The 12126-nt window shown below is 41.8% G+C and overlaps 1 protein-coding gene across 1 annotated transcript in view; it reads left to right on the top strand.

Moving 5' to 3' along the window:
• Positions 1 to 6896: 6896 nt before the first annotated feature.
• The window catches only part of rph3aa (rabphilin 3A homolog (mouse), a), a 70536-nt gene continuing 65306 nt past the window's right edge, over positions 6897 to 12126 (top strand). Inside the window, exon 1 of the mRNA XM_061931690.1 lies at positions 6897 to 6970. The gene's annotated coding sequence lies outside the window, so the exon portion shown is untranslated. The remainder of the gene's footprint in view (positions 6971 to 12126) is intronic.

The following is a 12126-nucleotide window of genomic DNA, read 5'->3' as shown; positions in this document are numbered from 1 at the left end:
AAGAAACACGTATCGGATGATCTTAGCTTGCATGTAAAATGTTCGATACAAAGCTCTGATTTTTGTGCAAAACAGGACGTGAATTTAACTTAATGAATTATTGTGACCACCAGGTGTCGCCAAAGACAAAATTACCCCAGGGTTCAATCCAGAGTAGTATTGGTAAATAGGTTGGAGCAGGGATTCTCAAACTGTGGTACGTGGGCTCCATCTAGTGGTAAACCAAATAATCACTTTATGAAATATTTGAACACAGTGTTACTGTTCCAATTGTGTGTCAAGTTACAGAGGCCAAAACTATTAAATATACCTGTTAAAAATGTTGCTTACTTTGAACGGGAAAAGACGTAAAAAAAAAAGGCTTTGCTTTTTTGCTAGCTTTTTTGACCACTAATTGTGATCACAGCCACAGGAGAGCCTCAAGCTAATGGCCCCCACGGCAATTCAAAGCGGTTGCCGAGAAACCATAAGCTACATTGAGATTGTACGGCGAGAGTTCGAAGCTGTTTTTAAAGTGTTTCCGACCACACAGTGATCCCAGCTGACGCCTCCAGTTGATCTGTGAACGACGCAAGGTACGAATTTGTTGAAATATACAAGTAACCCAGCAGGAAGCAATACGAGAAGCTAGCCAAACACGTGTCTATAACGCTAAATAAAGTCATGGCCAAAAATATTGGCACCCCTGCATTTCTGTCAGATAATGCACCACTTCTCACAGAAAATTGGTGAAATTACAAATGCTTTTGTATTCACATGTTTATTTCTTTTGTTTGCATTGGAACAACACAAAAAAAAATCTGATATTATTTTACACAGAACTCCAAAAATGGACTGGACAAAATGATCGGCACCCTCAACTTAATATTTGGTACACCCTGTAGAAAAAATACCTGAAATCAATCGCTTCCTGTAACCATAAATGAGTTTCTTACACCTTGCTACTGGAATTTTGGACCATTCTTCTTTTGCAAATTGCTTCAGGTCTCTCAGATTTGAAGGGTGCCTTCTACCAACTGCTGTTTTTAGATCTCTCCACAGTTGTTGTATAGGATCTAGATATGGACTCAATGATGGCCACTTCAGAACTCTCCAGCGCTTTGTCTTAAGCCATTTTTGTGTGCTTTTTGAAGTATGCTTTGGGTCGTTGTCCTGCTGGAACACCCACGACCTCTGACGTAGACCCAGCTTTCTGACACTGGGCCCTGCATTATGCCCCAAAATTCTTTGGTCGTCCTCAGATTTCATGATGTCATGCACACAGTCAAGGCAGCAAAGCAACCCCAAAACATTAGTGAACCTCAACCATGTTTGACTATAGGGATGGTGTTATTCTCTTTGAAGGCCTTATTTTGTTTTCTGTAAACAGTGCTTTACCAAAAAGCTCCACTTTAGTCTCATCTGTCCACAGGACGTTCTCCCAGAAAGATTTTGGCTTCCTCAGGTAAGTTTTTGCAAACTCCAGTCTTGCTTTTTTATGTCTCTGTGTCAGCAGCGGGGTCCTCTTGGGTCTCCTACCATAGAGTCCCTTTTCATTGAGATGGCGATGGATAGTGTGAGCTGACACTGTTGTACCCTGTGTCTGCAGGTCAGCTTGAATTGGTTTGGAAGTGGATCGAGGTTCTTTATCCACAATTCTAACAATCCTTCGTTGCAGTCTTTCATAAATTTTTCTCTTCCGTCCACGTCCAGGGAGGTTAGCTACAGTGCCATGGGCTTTAAACTTCTTGATGACATTGCGCACAGTAGACACAGGAACATTTTGATCTCTGGAGATGGACTTGTAGCCTTGAGATTGTCCATGCTTTTCCACAATCTTGGTTCTCTAATCTTCTGAGAGTTCTTTGCTCTTCTTTCTTTTCTCCATGCCATTGCTCAGTGTGGTACACACAACACAAAGGTTGAGTCAATTTTTCTCCATTTTAACTGACTGCAAGTGTGATTTCTATATTACCAGCACCTGTTACTTGCTGCAGGTGAGTTTAATTACAAATTAAAGGAGCATCACATGCTTAGAATACAACTATTTTTTACAATTTTGGAAATGTGCCAATAATTTTGTCCAGTCCATTTTTGGAGTTCTGTGTAAAATAATATCAGATTTTTTATTTTTTTGGGGGGGTGGGTGTTGTGTTTATCCAATGCAAACAAAATAAATAAACATGTGAATACCAAAGCGGTGGGAGAGGGGTTTGTGTGTCTGCCTCACAATACGAAGGTCCTGGGTTCGACCCTACGCTCGGGATCTTTCTGTGTGGAGTTTGCATGTTCTCCCCGTGACTGTGTGGGTTCCCTCCGAGTACTCCGGCTTCCTCCCACCTCCAAAGACATGCACCTGGGGATAGGTTGATTGGCAACACTAAAATTGGCCCTAGTGTGTGAATGTGAGTGTGAATGTTGTCTGTCTATCTGTGTTGGCCCTGTGATGAGGTGGCGACTTGTCCAGGGTGTACCCCGCCTTCCGCCCGAATGCAGTTGAGATAGGCTCCAGCATCCCCCGCGTCCCCGAACGGGACAAGCGGTAGAAAATGGATGGATGGATACCAAAGCATTTGTAATTTCAACAATTTTATGTGGAGAAGTGGTGCATTATCTGACAGAAATGCAGGGATGGCAATATTTTTGGCCATGACTGTATGTCCTGTGGTGTACCCCAGGGATCAATACTGGGACCAAAATCGTTCAATCTCTCCACAAAAGACTTAAACTTAGTATTATTTGCAGTCAATACAACCGTGTTCAGAAGAGAACACACAGAAGCTAATGCAAATAACAGAAGAAACAAAATAAATAGATGGTTGGGCAAAAAGAGGAAGGGAATAAAAGTGTTAGCAACTGCTTTGAAATGGAAAAAGGGTAGGAATAAATAAGCTACTTCTTTTCGAACAAACTGGAAATTGTGATGTGTTATGTTTTTATTTGTATGCATGTTCAAAATAAACTTAAACCATAAATACAACCTCTGCCTAGTTTTTAATGGAAACGTAGGCCTACTATGCCACTGTGTTTTAATGTTGGTCTTTATGGCGGTACTTTGAGAGCATTTTCTGAGGTGGTGAAAGAAGTTTGAGAACCACTGGGTTAGAGTTTGTACTACCTATTGTCCTCTGTTGGACTAATTTCACTTGATTAAACCTTGTCCTATTTGATTCCACACTACAAAACAATAGAAGTATGTACAAAACCCAAAACCAGTGAAGTTGGCACGTTGTGTAAATGGTAAATAAAAACCTAATACAATGATTTGCAAATCCTTTTCAACCTATATTCAATTGAATAGACTGCAAAGACAATATACTTAACGTTCGAACTGGTAAACTTTGTTATTTTTTTGCAAATATTAGCTAATTTGGAATTTGATACCTGCAACATGTTTCAAAAAAGTAAGTGGCAAAAAAAGACTGCGAAAGTTGAGGAATGCCATTTATCAACAACACCCAGAAATGCCCGAGCTCATCTAAGATGGACTGATGCAAAGTGGAAAAGTGTTCTGTGGTCTGACGAGTCCACATTTCAAATTGTTTTTGGAAACTGTGGACGTTGTGTATTCCGGACCAAAGAGGAAAAGAACCATCCACTCAGTGACCTAGTGGTTAGAGTGTCAGCACTGAGATTGGTAAGTTGTGAGTTCAAACCCCCGCCGAGTCATACCAAAGACTATAAAAATGGGACCTATTACCTCCCTGCTTGGCACTCAGCATCAAGGGTTGGAATTGGGGGTTAAATCACCAAAAATTATTCCCGGGCATGGCCACCGCTGCTGCTCACTGCTCCCCTCACCTCCCAGGGGGTGGAACAAGGGGATAGGTCAAATGCAGAGGACAAATTTCACGTTGGGGCGGCAAAGCTCGGTTGATATAGTGGCTGTTCCAGCAACTTGAGGGTTCCAGGTTCGATCCCTGCTTCCGCCATCCGATTCTCTGCCGTTGCGTCCTTGGGCAAGACACTTCACCCACCTACTCCCAGGGCCATCCACACTGGTTTAAATGTAACTTAGATAACACACACCGAGTGTGTGTGTGACACTCATTGGTACTTTTAACTTTAACTTAAGGCACAAAGTTCAAAAGTCAGCATCTGTGATGGTATGGGGGTGTATTAGTGCCCAATACATGGGTAACTTACACATCTGTGAAGGCACCATTAATGCTGAAAGGTACATACAGGTTTTGGAGCAACATATGTTACCATTTGAGCAATGTCTTTTTCATGGACGCCCTTGCTTATTTTAGCAAGACAATGCCAAGCCACATTCTGCACGTGTTACAAAAGCGTGGCCTTCGTAGTAAAAGAGTGCGGGTACTAGACTGGCCTGCCTGTAGTCCAGACCTGTCTCCCATTGAAAATGTGTGGCGCAATATGAAGCCTAAAATACCACAAGAGAGACCCCGGACTGTTGAACAACTTAAGCCTGTACATCAAGAAAGAATGGGAAAGAATTCCACCTGAAAAGCTTCAAAAATTGGTCTCCTCAGTTCCCAAACGTTAACTGAGTGTTGTTAAAAGGAAAGGCCATTCAACACAGTGGTAAAAACAATGCCAACTTTTTTGCAATGTGTTGCTGCCATTAAATTGTAAGTTAATGATTATTTGTAAAGAAAAATTTTGTTTTTCAGTCCAAAATTAAATATATTGTCTTTGAGGTCTATTCAATTGAATATAAGTTGAAAAGTATTTGCAAATCATTGTATTCTGTTTTTATTTACGTGCCAACTTCACTGGTTTTGGGTTTTGTACTATGATTCGTGCTGATATCGTATCGTGATTAATACCTGTATTGGCCAATACTGATGACCCCCTATCGGTATCGCAGGTAAAAAAAAAAAAAGTCGGGACATCCATAAACTATATATTGTTTGATAACAAATGTTGAACATTTGAAAACATTTTGAATATCTTGTTGCATAACCCAGATTATTTGAGAAGATACACAGTTGCATGTACAGTATATCTTTTGTTTTTCTGTCAAGATTGAAAGAACACAGGAGTGATTTCCAGTATTTCACGGGCCAAATCTGGCCCCTGGGCCGTCGGTTTGACACCTGTGCATTAGAAGCTGCAGGCAATTAAAGTCAAATGATGGCGGATAAACATCAAGTTTTACAAATACTACAATAATGTCCTGAGATAGTCACATGATGAGTTCAAGTGTATAGGGCACATGCAAAGTGTTCTATTTTTTTTTAACATTAAAGGCCTACTGAAATGCGATTTTCTTATTTAAACAGGGATAGCAGGTCCATTCTATGTGTCATACTTGATCATTTCGCGATATTGCCATATTTTTCTGAAAGGATTTAGTAGAGAACATCGACGATAAAGTTCGCAACTTTTGGTCGCTGATAAAAAAGCCTTGCCTGTATCGGAAGTAGCAGACGATATGCGCGTGACGTCAGGTTGTGGAGCTCCTCACATCTGCACATTGTTTATAATCATTGCCACCAGCAGCGAGAGCGATTCGGACCGAGAAAGCGACGATTTCCCCATTAATTTGAGCGAGGATGAAAGATTTGTGGATGAGGAAAGTGAGAGTGAAGGACTAGAGGGCAGTGGGAGCGATTCAGATAGGGAAGATGCTGTGAGAGGCGGGTGGGACCTGATATTCAGCTGGGAATGACTAAAACAGTAAATAAACACAAGACATATATATACTCTATTAGCCACAACACAACCAGGCTTATATTTAATATGCCACATATTAATCCTGCATAACAAACACCTTCCCACTCCCGTCCATATAACCCGCCAATACAACTCAAACACCTGCACAACACACTCAATCCCACAGCCCAAAGTACCGTTCACCTCCCCAAAGTTCATACAGCACATATATTTCCCCAAAGTCCCCAAAGTTACGTACGTGACATGCACATAGCGGCATGCACGTACGGGCAAGCGATCAAATGTTTGGAAGCCGCAGCTGCATGCGTACTCACGGTACTGCGTCTGCGCATCCAACTCAAAGTCCTCCTGGTAAGAGTCTCTGTTGTCCCAGTTCTCCACAGGCCAATGGTAAAGCTTGATTGTCATCTTCCGGGAATGTAAACAATGAAACACCGGCTGTGTTATCCGGCACAACAGTCAGGGGGTGCATTCTACGGCACGGGGTGCTTTATCCGGCACAACACCTGCCGCAATACACCGCTTCCAACCTACAGCTTTCTTCTTTGCTGTCTCCATTGTGCATTGAACAAATTGCAAAAGATTCACCAACACAGATGTCCAAAATACTGTGGAATTTTGCGATGAAAACAGACGACTTAATAGCTGGCCACCATGCTGTCCCAAAATGTCCTCTACAATCTGTGACGTCACGCACAGGCGTCATCATACCGAGACGTTTTCAGCAGGATATTTCGCGCGAAATTTAAAATTGCACTTTAGTAAGCTAACCCGGCCGTATTGGCATGTGTTGCAATGTTAAGATTTCATCATTGATATATAAACTATCAGACTGCGTGGTCGGTAGTAGTGGGTTTCAGTCGGCCTTTAATTAATTCATATTTAAAACAAACATTTTTCATTTATTAGATTTTTTTTCACATTTTTTGGCAACTCCCTGAATTTATTTAAAAAAAAATTACAATTTACAATATTTTTCTTTTATTCTCTTACTGTAATATACTGTATCGTGCTACAATTATATGCAATTCATATTAAAAAAAGTCTTTTCTGAAAATACATTTATTTCTGATAAGGAGGTGTGTGTAAAAAAGGACAAAGATGGAGGCTGAGCACCGAACAAGAGTCGCTTTTCATGGCCTCGTCCCACTGATGAGATGTGAGCGGACACGTTTGTGAAAGTGAGCGTGAGACCCGGAGGAGGAGGAGGAGGAGGAGGAGGAGGAGGCGGAGCCAGGATGCTACTACAGTGCGGCGTGATGCGAGGAGGAGGCGAGCACACAGCAGCCGAGCGCAGGATGCTGACAGCATCACACTGAAGGAAGCAGAAGTCACTTCTCTCTGACAGGTGAGTCGACCTTTCACTTTCACTTTTTCACTCACTTAGGCCGATTAAAGACGCTAATATCTATCCAATGTGGGTCAATATTGGCCCCGCTTTGTATACCTGCTGTGTAAAAACATTTCACTTGTTTTTGTGACGCATTTTTTAATCTTACAATACACGTCAACATGATTATACTGGACAAAAACTTTTTAATGAAATGTAATGACTTTTTGTTGATCTTTCTCCATATGACTTCTTATCATTACACTCTATTACGTAACATTTAACATCACTCAGCGTGGTGCATGTTCGGATATAGTTTAGTATAAATACTGCGTCTATATATATATATATATATATATATACACATATACATTAGTACAGTATTGTAAAGAACATTTTATTTCATTTGTCAGAACCGTTTCACCACAGATACATTTCTTCATGCCAAGATATATGCCAAGAAAGAAGAAGCGCTTTATTGTCACCGCACAAGGACAATGACATTTCATTTGGACAACAAAGCAGATCTATTTTGCACCAATAGGAAAGGAAAACAAAACCAAAAAAAGAGATGAGGAGGCGTTGTGTCACCTCCTTGGCCTCCTCGCTAGGATCATAAATTAACGAGCTGTGGCAGCACAGAGGAGGAGGAGGAAGAGGAGGAAGGACTTAGTCGAATATCAATTATCAATACTTCCTCTTTTTATTCCACTTCCTGCACTTTGAACTTTATTGAGCTTTTGCTCTTTCCCATGCTCTTTTAATCCTACTCTGACCCTAACTCTGACTGCACTCATATACAGCCTGTATACTACTTGTGTACTGCCTGAGTACAACTGATATACTACCTGTGTGCTACTTGTGTACTTCTTATGTACTTGTGTACAACTGATATACTGCCTGTGTACTACTTGTGTACAACTGATATATTGCTAGTGCGCTACTTGTGTACTGCCTGTGTACAACTAATATAATACCTGGGTTCTCCTCGTGTACTGCCTGTGTACTACTTGTGTACTGCCCATGTAAAACTGATATGCTACTTGAGTACTATTTGTGTACTGCCTGTGTACAACTGATTTACTACCTAGGTACTACTTGTGTACTGCTCTTGTACAACTGATATACTACCTGAGTAGTACTTGTTTACTGCCCGTGTAGTACTTGTGTACTGCTTGTGTACAACTGATATACTGCTTATGTGCTACTTGTGTACAACTGGTGTACTACTTGTGTACAACTGATATACTGCTTGTGTGCTACTAGTGTACTGCCTGTTTACAACTAATATACTACCTGGGTGCTACTTGTGTACCGCCTGTGTACTGCACATGTACAACTGGAATACCTACTATTTGTGTACAGCCTGTGTACAACTGACACACTAGCTCGGTGCTACTTGTGCAATGGCCGTGTACAACTAATATACTACCTGGGTACTACTTGTACACTGCCCATGTACAACTGAAATACTACCTGGGTACTACTTGTGTAATGGCTGTGTACTACTTGTGTACTGCCTGTGTACAACCGATATGTGGGATCTGAGCCGAGGATGTCATTAGAGACATTTGTGATTAAGGGCTATATAAGTAAACTTTGATTGATTGATATACTACCTGGGTAGTCTTTGTGTACTGCCTCTGTACTCAGGGGCGCCGCTAGGGATTTTGGGCCCCATGAAAAGAATCTTTACAGGGCCCCCAACACAGTGTCATTATTTTTTCTGTATTATAATTTCATCATCATTAGGGGCCTCTCTGGGCCCCCCTCCATCATGGGCCCCTAGAATCCGTCTCCTTTACCCCCCCTTTTCGGCGCCCCTGTCTGTACTACTTGTGTACAACTGATATATTGGATGCTACGTGTGTATTGGCTGTCTACTAATTGTGTACTGCCTTTATACAACTTATGTACTGCCTGTGTACAACTGATTTACTACCTAGGTACTACTTGTGTAATGGCTTGGTACTACTACTGTCTGTTTACTGGGTACTACTTTTGTACCGGCGGGGTACTACTTGTGCACTGGCTGGGTACTACTTGTGCACTGGCTGGGTACTACTTGTACAATGCCTGTGTACAACTGATCTACTACCTGGGTGCTACTTGTGTACAAGCTCGGTACTACCGATGTATTGGCTGGGTACTACTTGTGTAATGCCTGTGTTCCGCTTGTGTATTGCCTGTGCACAACTGATATATTCTACCTGGGTACTACTTGTGTACTTGGTTGGGTGCTGCGTGTGTATTGCCTGTCTATTATGTGTGTTCTGACTGTGTACTATTCATGTAGTGGCTGGGTACAATGAGTGTACTGGCAATTCACTAGGTGTATGTTGACTGTCCACTATGTGTGAACTGCCAATCGACTCATACAGTGCCTGCGTACTACTCTTGTACTGGCTGTGTACTATTTGTGTATTGACTCTGCACTACTCCTTACATTGCCTGTGTACAACTTATGTCCTGACTGTGTACTACTCATACAGTGCCTGTGCACTACTCTTACTGGCTGTGTACCACTTCTGTACTGGCCGTGTACTATTTGTGTATTGACTCTGCACTACTCCTTAAAGTGCCTGTGTACTACTTCTGTCCTGGCTTTGTACTTATTGTGTACTACTCATACACTGCCTGTGTATTACTTGTGCACTGGCTGTGTACTCCTTTTATACTGACTGTTTACTGAACAGTACACCTTGGGCAATGGCTGTGTATCGTGTAGAACTTTATGCAGTAGCTGTGTACTACTTACGTAGTAGCTGTGTATTGTGAAGTGGCCGAATACAATATGTTCTACTTTTGTTGTCTTGTGTACTACTTTTGTAAAGGTAGTGGATGTTACATGTTAGTGCAGATCCAGATAAAAGTATAAATGGTGGAATTAATTTTCACTCTTGGCCGTGGGGCTGTGACCCGCCCCAACCAGCAGGCGACGCCATTCTTGCCAACCCTCCTGGATTTTCCGGGAGACTCCCGAAATTCAGGCGGACCTGAGTGACGTGTCGACAGCCTGTTTTCACGTCCGCTTTCCCACAATATAAACCGCGTGCCTGCCCAATGACGTATAACTGTAGAATGATCGAGGTCGAGTTCTTAGTTTCTTATGTGGGTTTATTGTTAGGCAGTTTCATTAACGTCCTCCCAGCGCGGTAACAACACACAACAACAGCAGTCACGTTTTCGTCTACCGTAAAGCAGTTCGTCTGCCGTAAACAGCAATGTCGTGACACTCTTAAACAGGGCAATACTGCCATCTACTGTACATGCATATGTGACAATAACATCTAGGGCTTTTGGAGAGTACAGTGCACAACTGCGCACACAACAAGGAGACGAAGCCGAATGCATCATCAGAGAGGGTGTTCAGCATGGTTAGAAAAATAGTGACAGAGAATAGAACAAGGATGGACAATTCAACCCTTAACTCAACAATGAGTAGTTGAGTGTTATGTGTGTGTATATGTGTAAATAAATGAACACTGAAATTCAAGTATTTCTCTTTTATTTATATATATATATATATATATATATATATATATATATATATATATATATATATATATACTGTATTTTTCGGACTATAAGTCAGTTTTTTTCATAGTTTGGCCGGGGGTGCGACTTATACTCAGGAGTGACTTATGTGTGAAATTATTAACACATTACCGTAAAATATCAAATAATATCATTTAGCTCATTCACGTAAAAGGCTTCACGGTGGCAGAGGGGTTAGTGCATCTGCCTCACAATACGAAGGTCCTGAGTAGTCTTGGGTTCAATCCCGGGCTCGGGATCTTTCTGTGTGGAGTTTGCATGTTCTCCCCGTGACTGCGTGGGTTCCCTCCGGGTACTCCGGCTTCCTCCCACCTCCAAAGACATGCACCTGGGGATAAGTTGATTGGCAACACTAAATTGGCCCTAGTGTGTGAATGTTGTCTGTCTATCTGTGTTGGCCCTGCGATGAGGTAGCGACTTGTCCAGGGTGTACCCCGCCTTCCGCCCGATTGTAGCTGAGATAGGCTCCAGCGCCCCCCGCGACCCCAAAGGGAATAAGCGGTAGAAAATGGATGGATGGATGGATGGATGGTATAAGATTTCATGGGATTTAGCGATCAAGAGTGACAGATTGTTTGGTAAACGTATAGCATGTTATATATATATATATATATATATATATATATATATATATGTTATAGTTATTTGAATGACTCTTACCATAATATGTTATGTTAACATACCAGGCACGTTCTCAGTTGGTTATTTATGCGTCATATAACGTACACTTTTTCAGCCTGTTGTTCACTATTCTTTATTTATATTAAATTGCCTTTTAAATGTCTATTCTTGGTGTTGGGTTTTATCAAATAAATTTCCCCCAAAAATGCGACTTACATACGTTTTTTTTCCTTCTTTATTATGCATTTTCGGTAGGTGCAACTTATACTCCGGTGCGACTTATACTCCGAAAAATACGGTAGCTAGAATTCACTGAAAGTCAAGTATTTCTTATAAATATATATATATATATATATATATATATATATATATATATATATATATATATATATATATATATATATATGAAATACTTGACTTGGTGAATTCTAGCTGTAAATATACTCCTCCCCTCTTGACCACCTCCTGAAATCGGAGGTCTCAAGGTTGGCAAGTATGGGTGACGCTGTCGAGGAGACAAGTTGTGTTGGATGTGTGAATGTTTGTAATGTGCATTACTGCCACCTACAGGACAGGAGTGGAACACATCTTTCTGTTGAATCAAAGGGACAGGTTTTGGATTGTTGGGCCTTGGCGGAGGTCCATGTCAGGGTTGAGCAGGAAGTGGGTCGTGTTTCCCGCGAGAGCGTTCATTGGAGCGCTCTAAATGCACACATGGTCATTCTCGTCTGTGCAGCTGAGGCTTCCTCGTTTACCTCGTTTGGGATTTGTCTCCACGCAGCGGCAGAAGCAATCGGCCGTGGCCGCACGCGCTCATCTTGCCGTCAGCGTGGCAAACATCCACCTTTTCGGGTACCAAGTGCGGTAGTAGGGTACCTAAAGGGGCGGAGCTAGAAGAGGTGCAGTGTGCGGATTGGTGGACAGAGAAAGGCTGGGGTAGAAGTAAGATATCCTCGGTTAACCCTGCAGTCGGACGATTTGCTTTCGTAAATAAC

Source organism: Nerophis lumbriciformis, linkage group LG39, assembly GCF_033978685.3.
Source record: "Nerophis lumbriciformis linkage group LG39, RoL_Nlum_v2.1, whole genome shotgun sequence".
NCBI classification, from domain to species: domain Eukaryota; kingdom Metazoa; phylum Chordata; class Actinopteri; order Syngnathiformes; family Syngnathidae; genus Nerophis; species Nerophis lumbriciformis.
The sequence above is the reverse complement of the archived record's forward strand: the minus strand, read 5'-3'. Positions and strand labels throughout refer to the sequence as shown.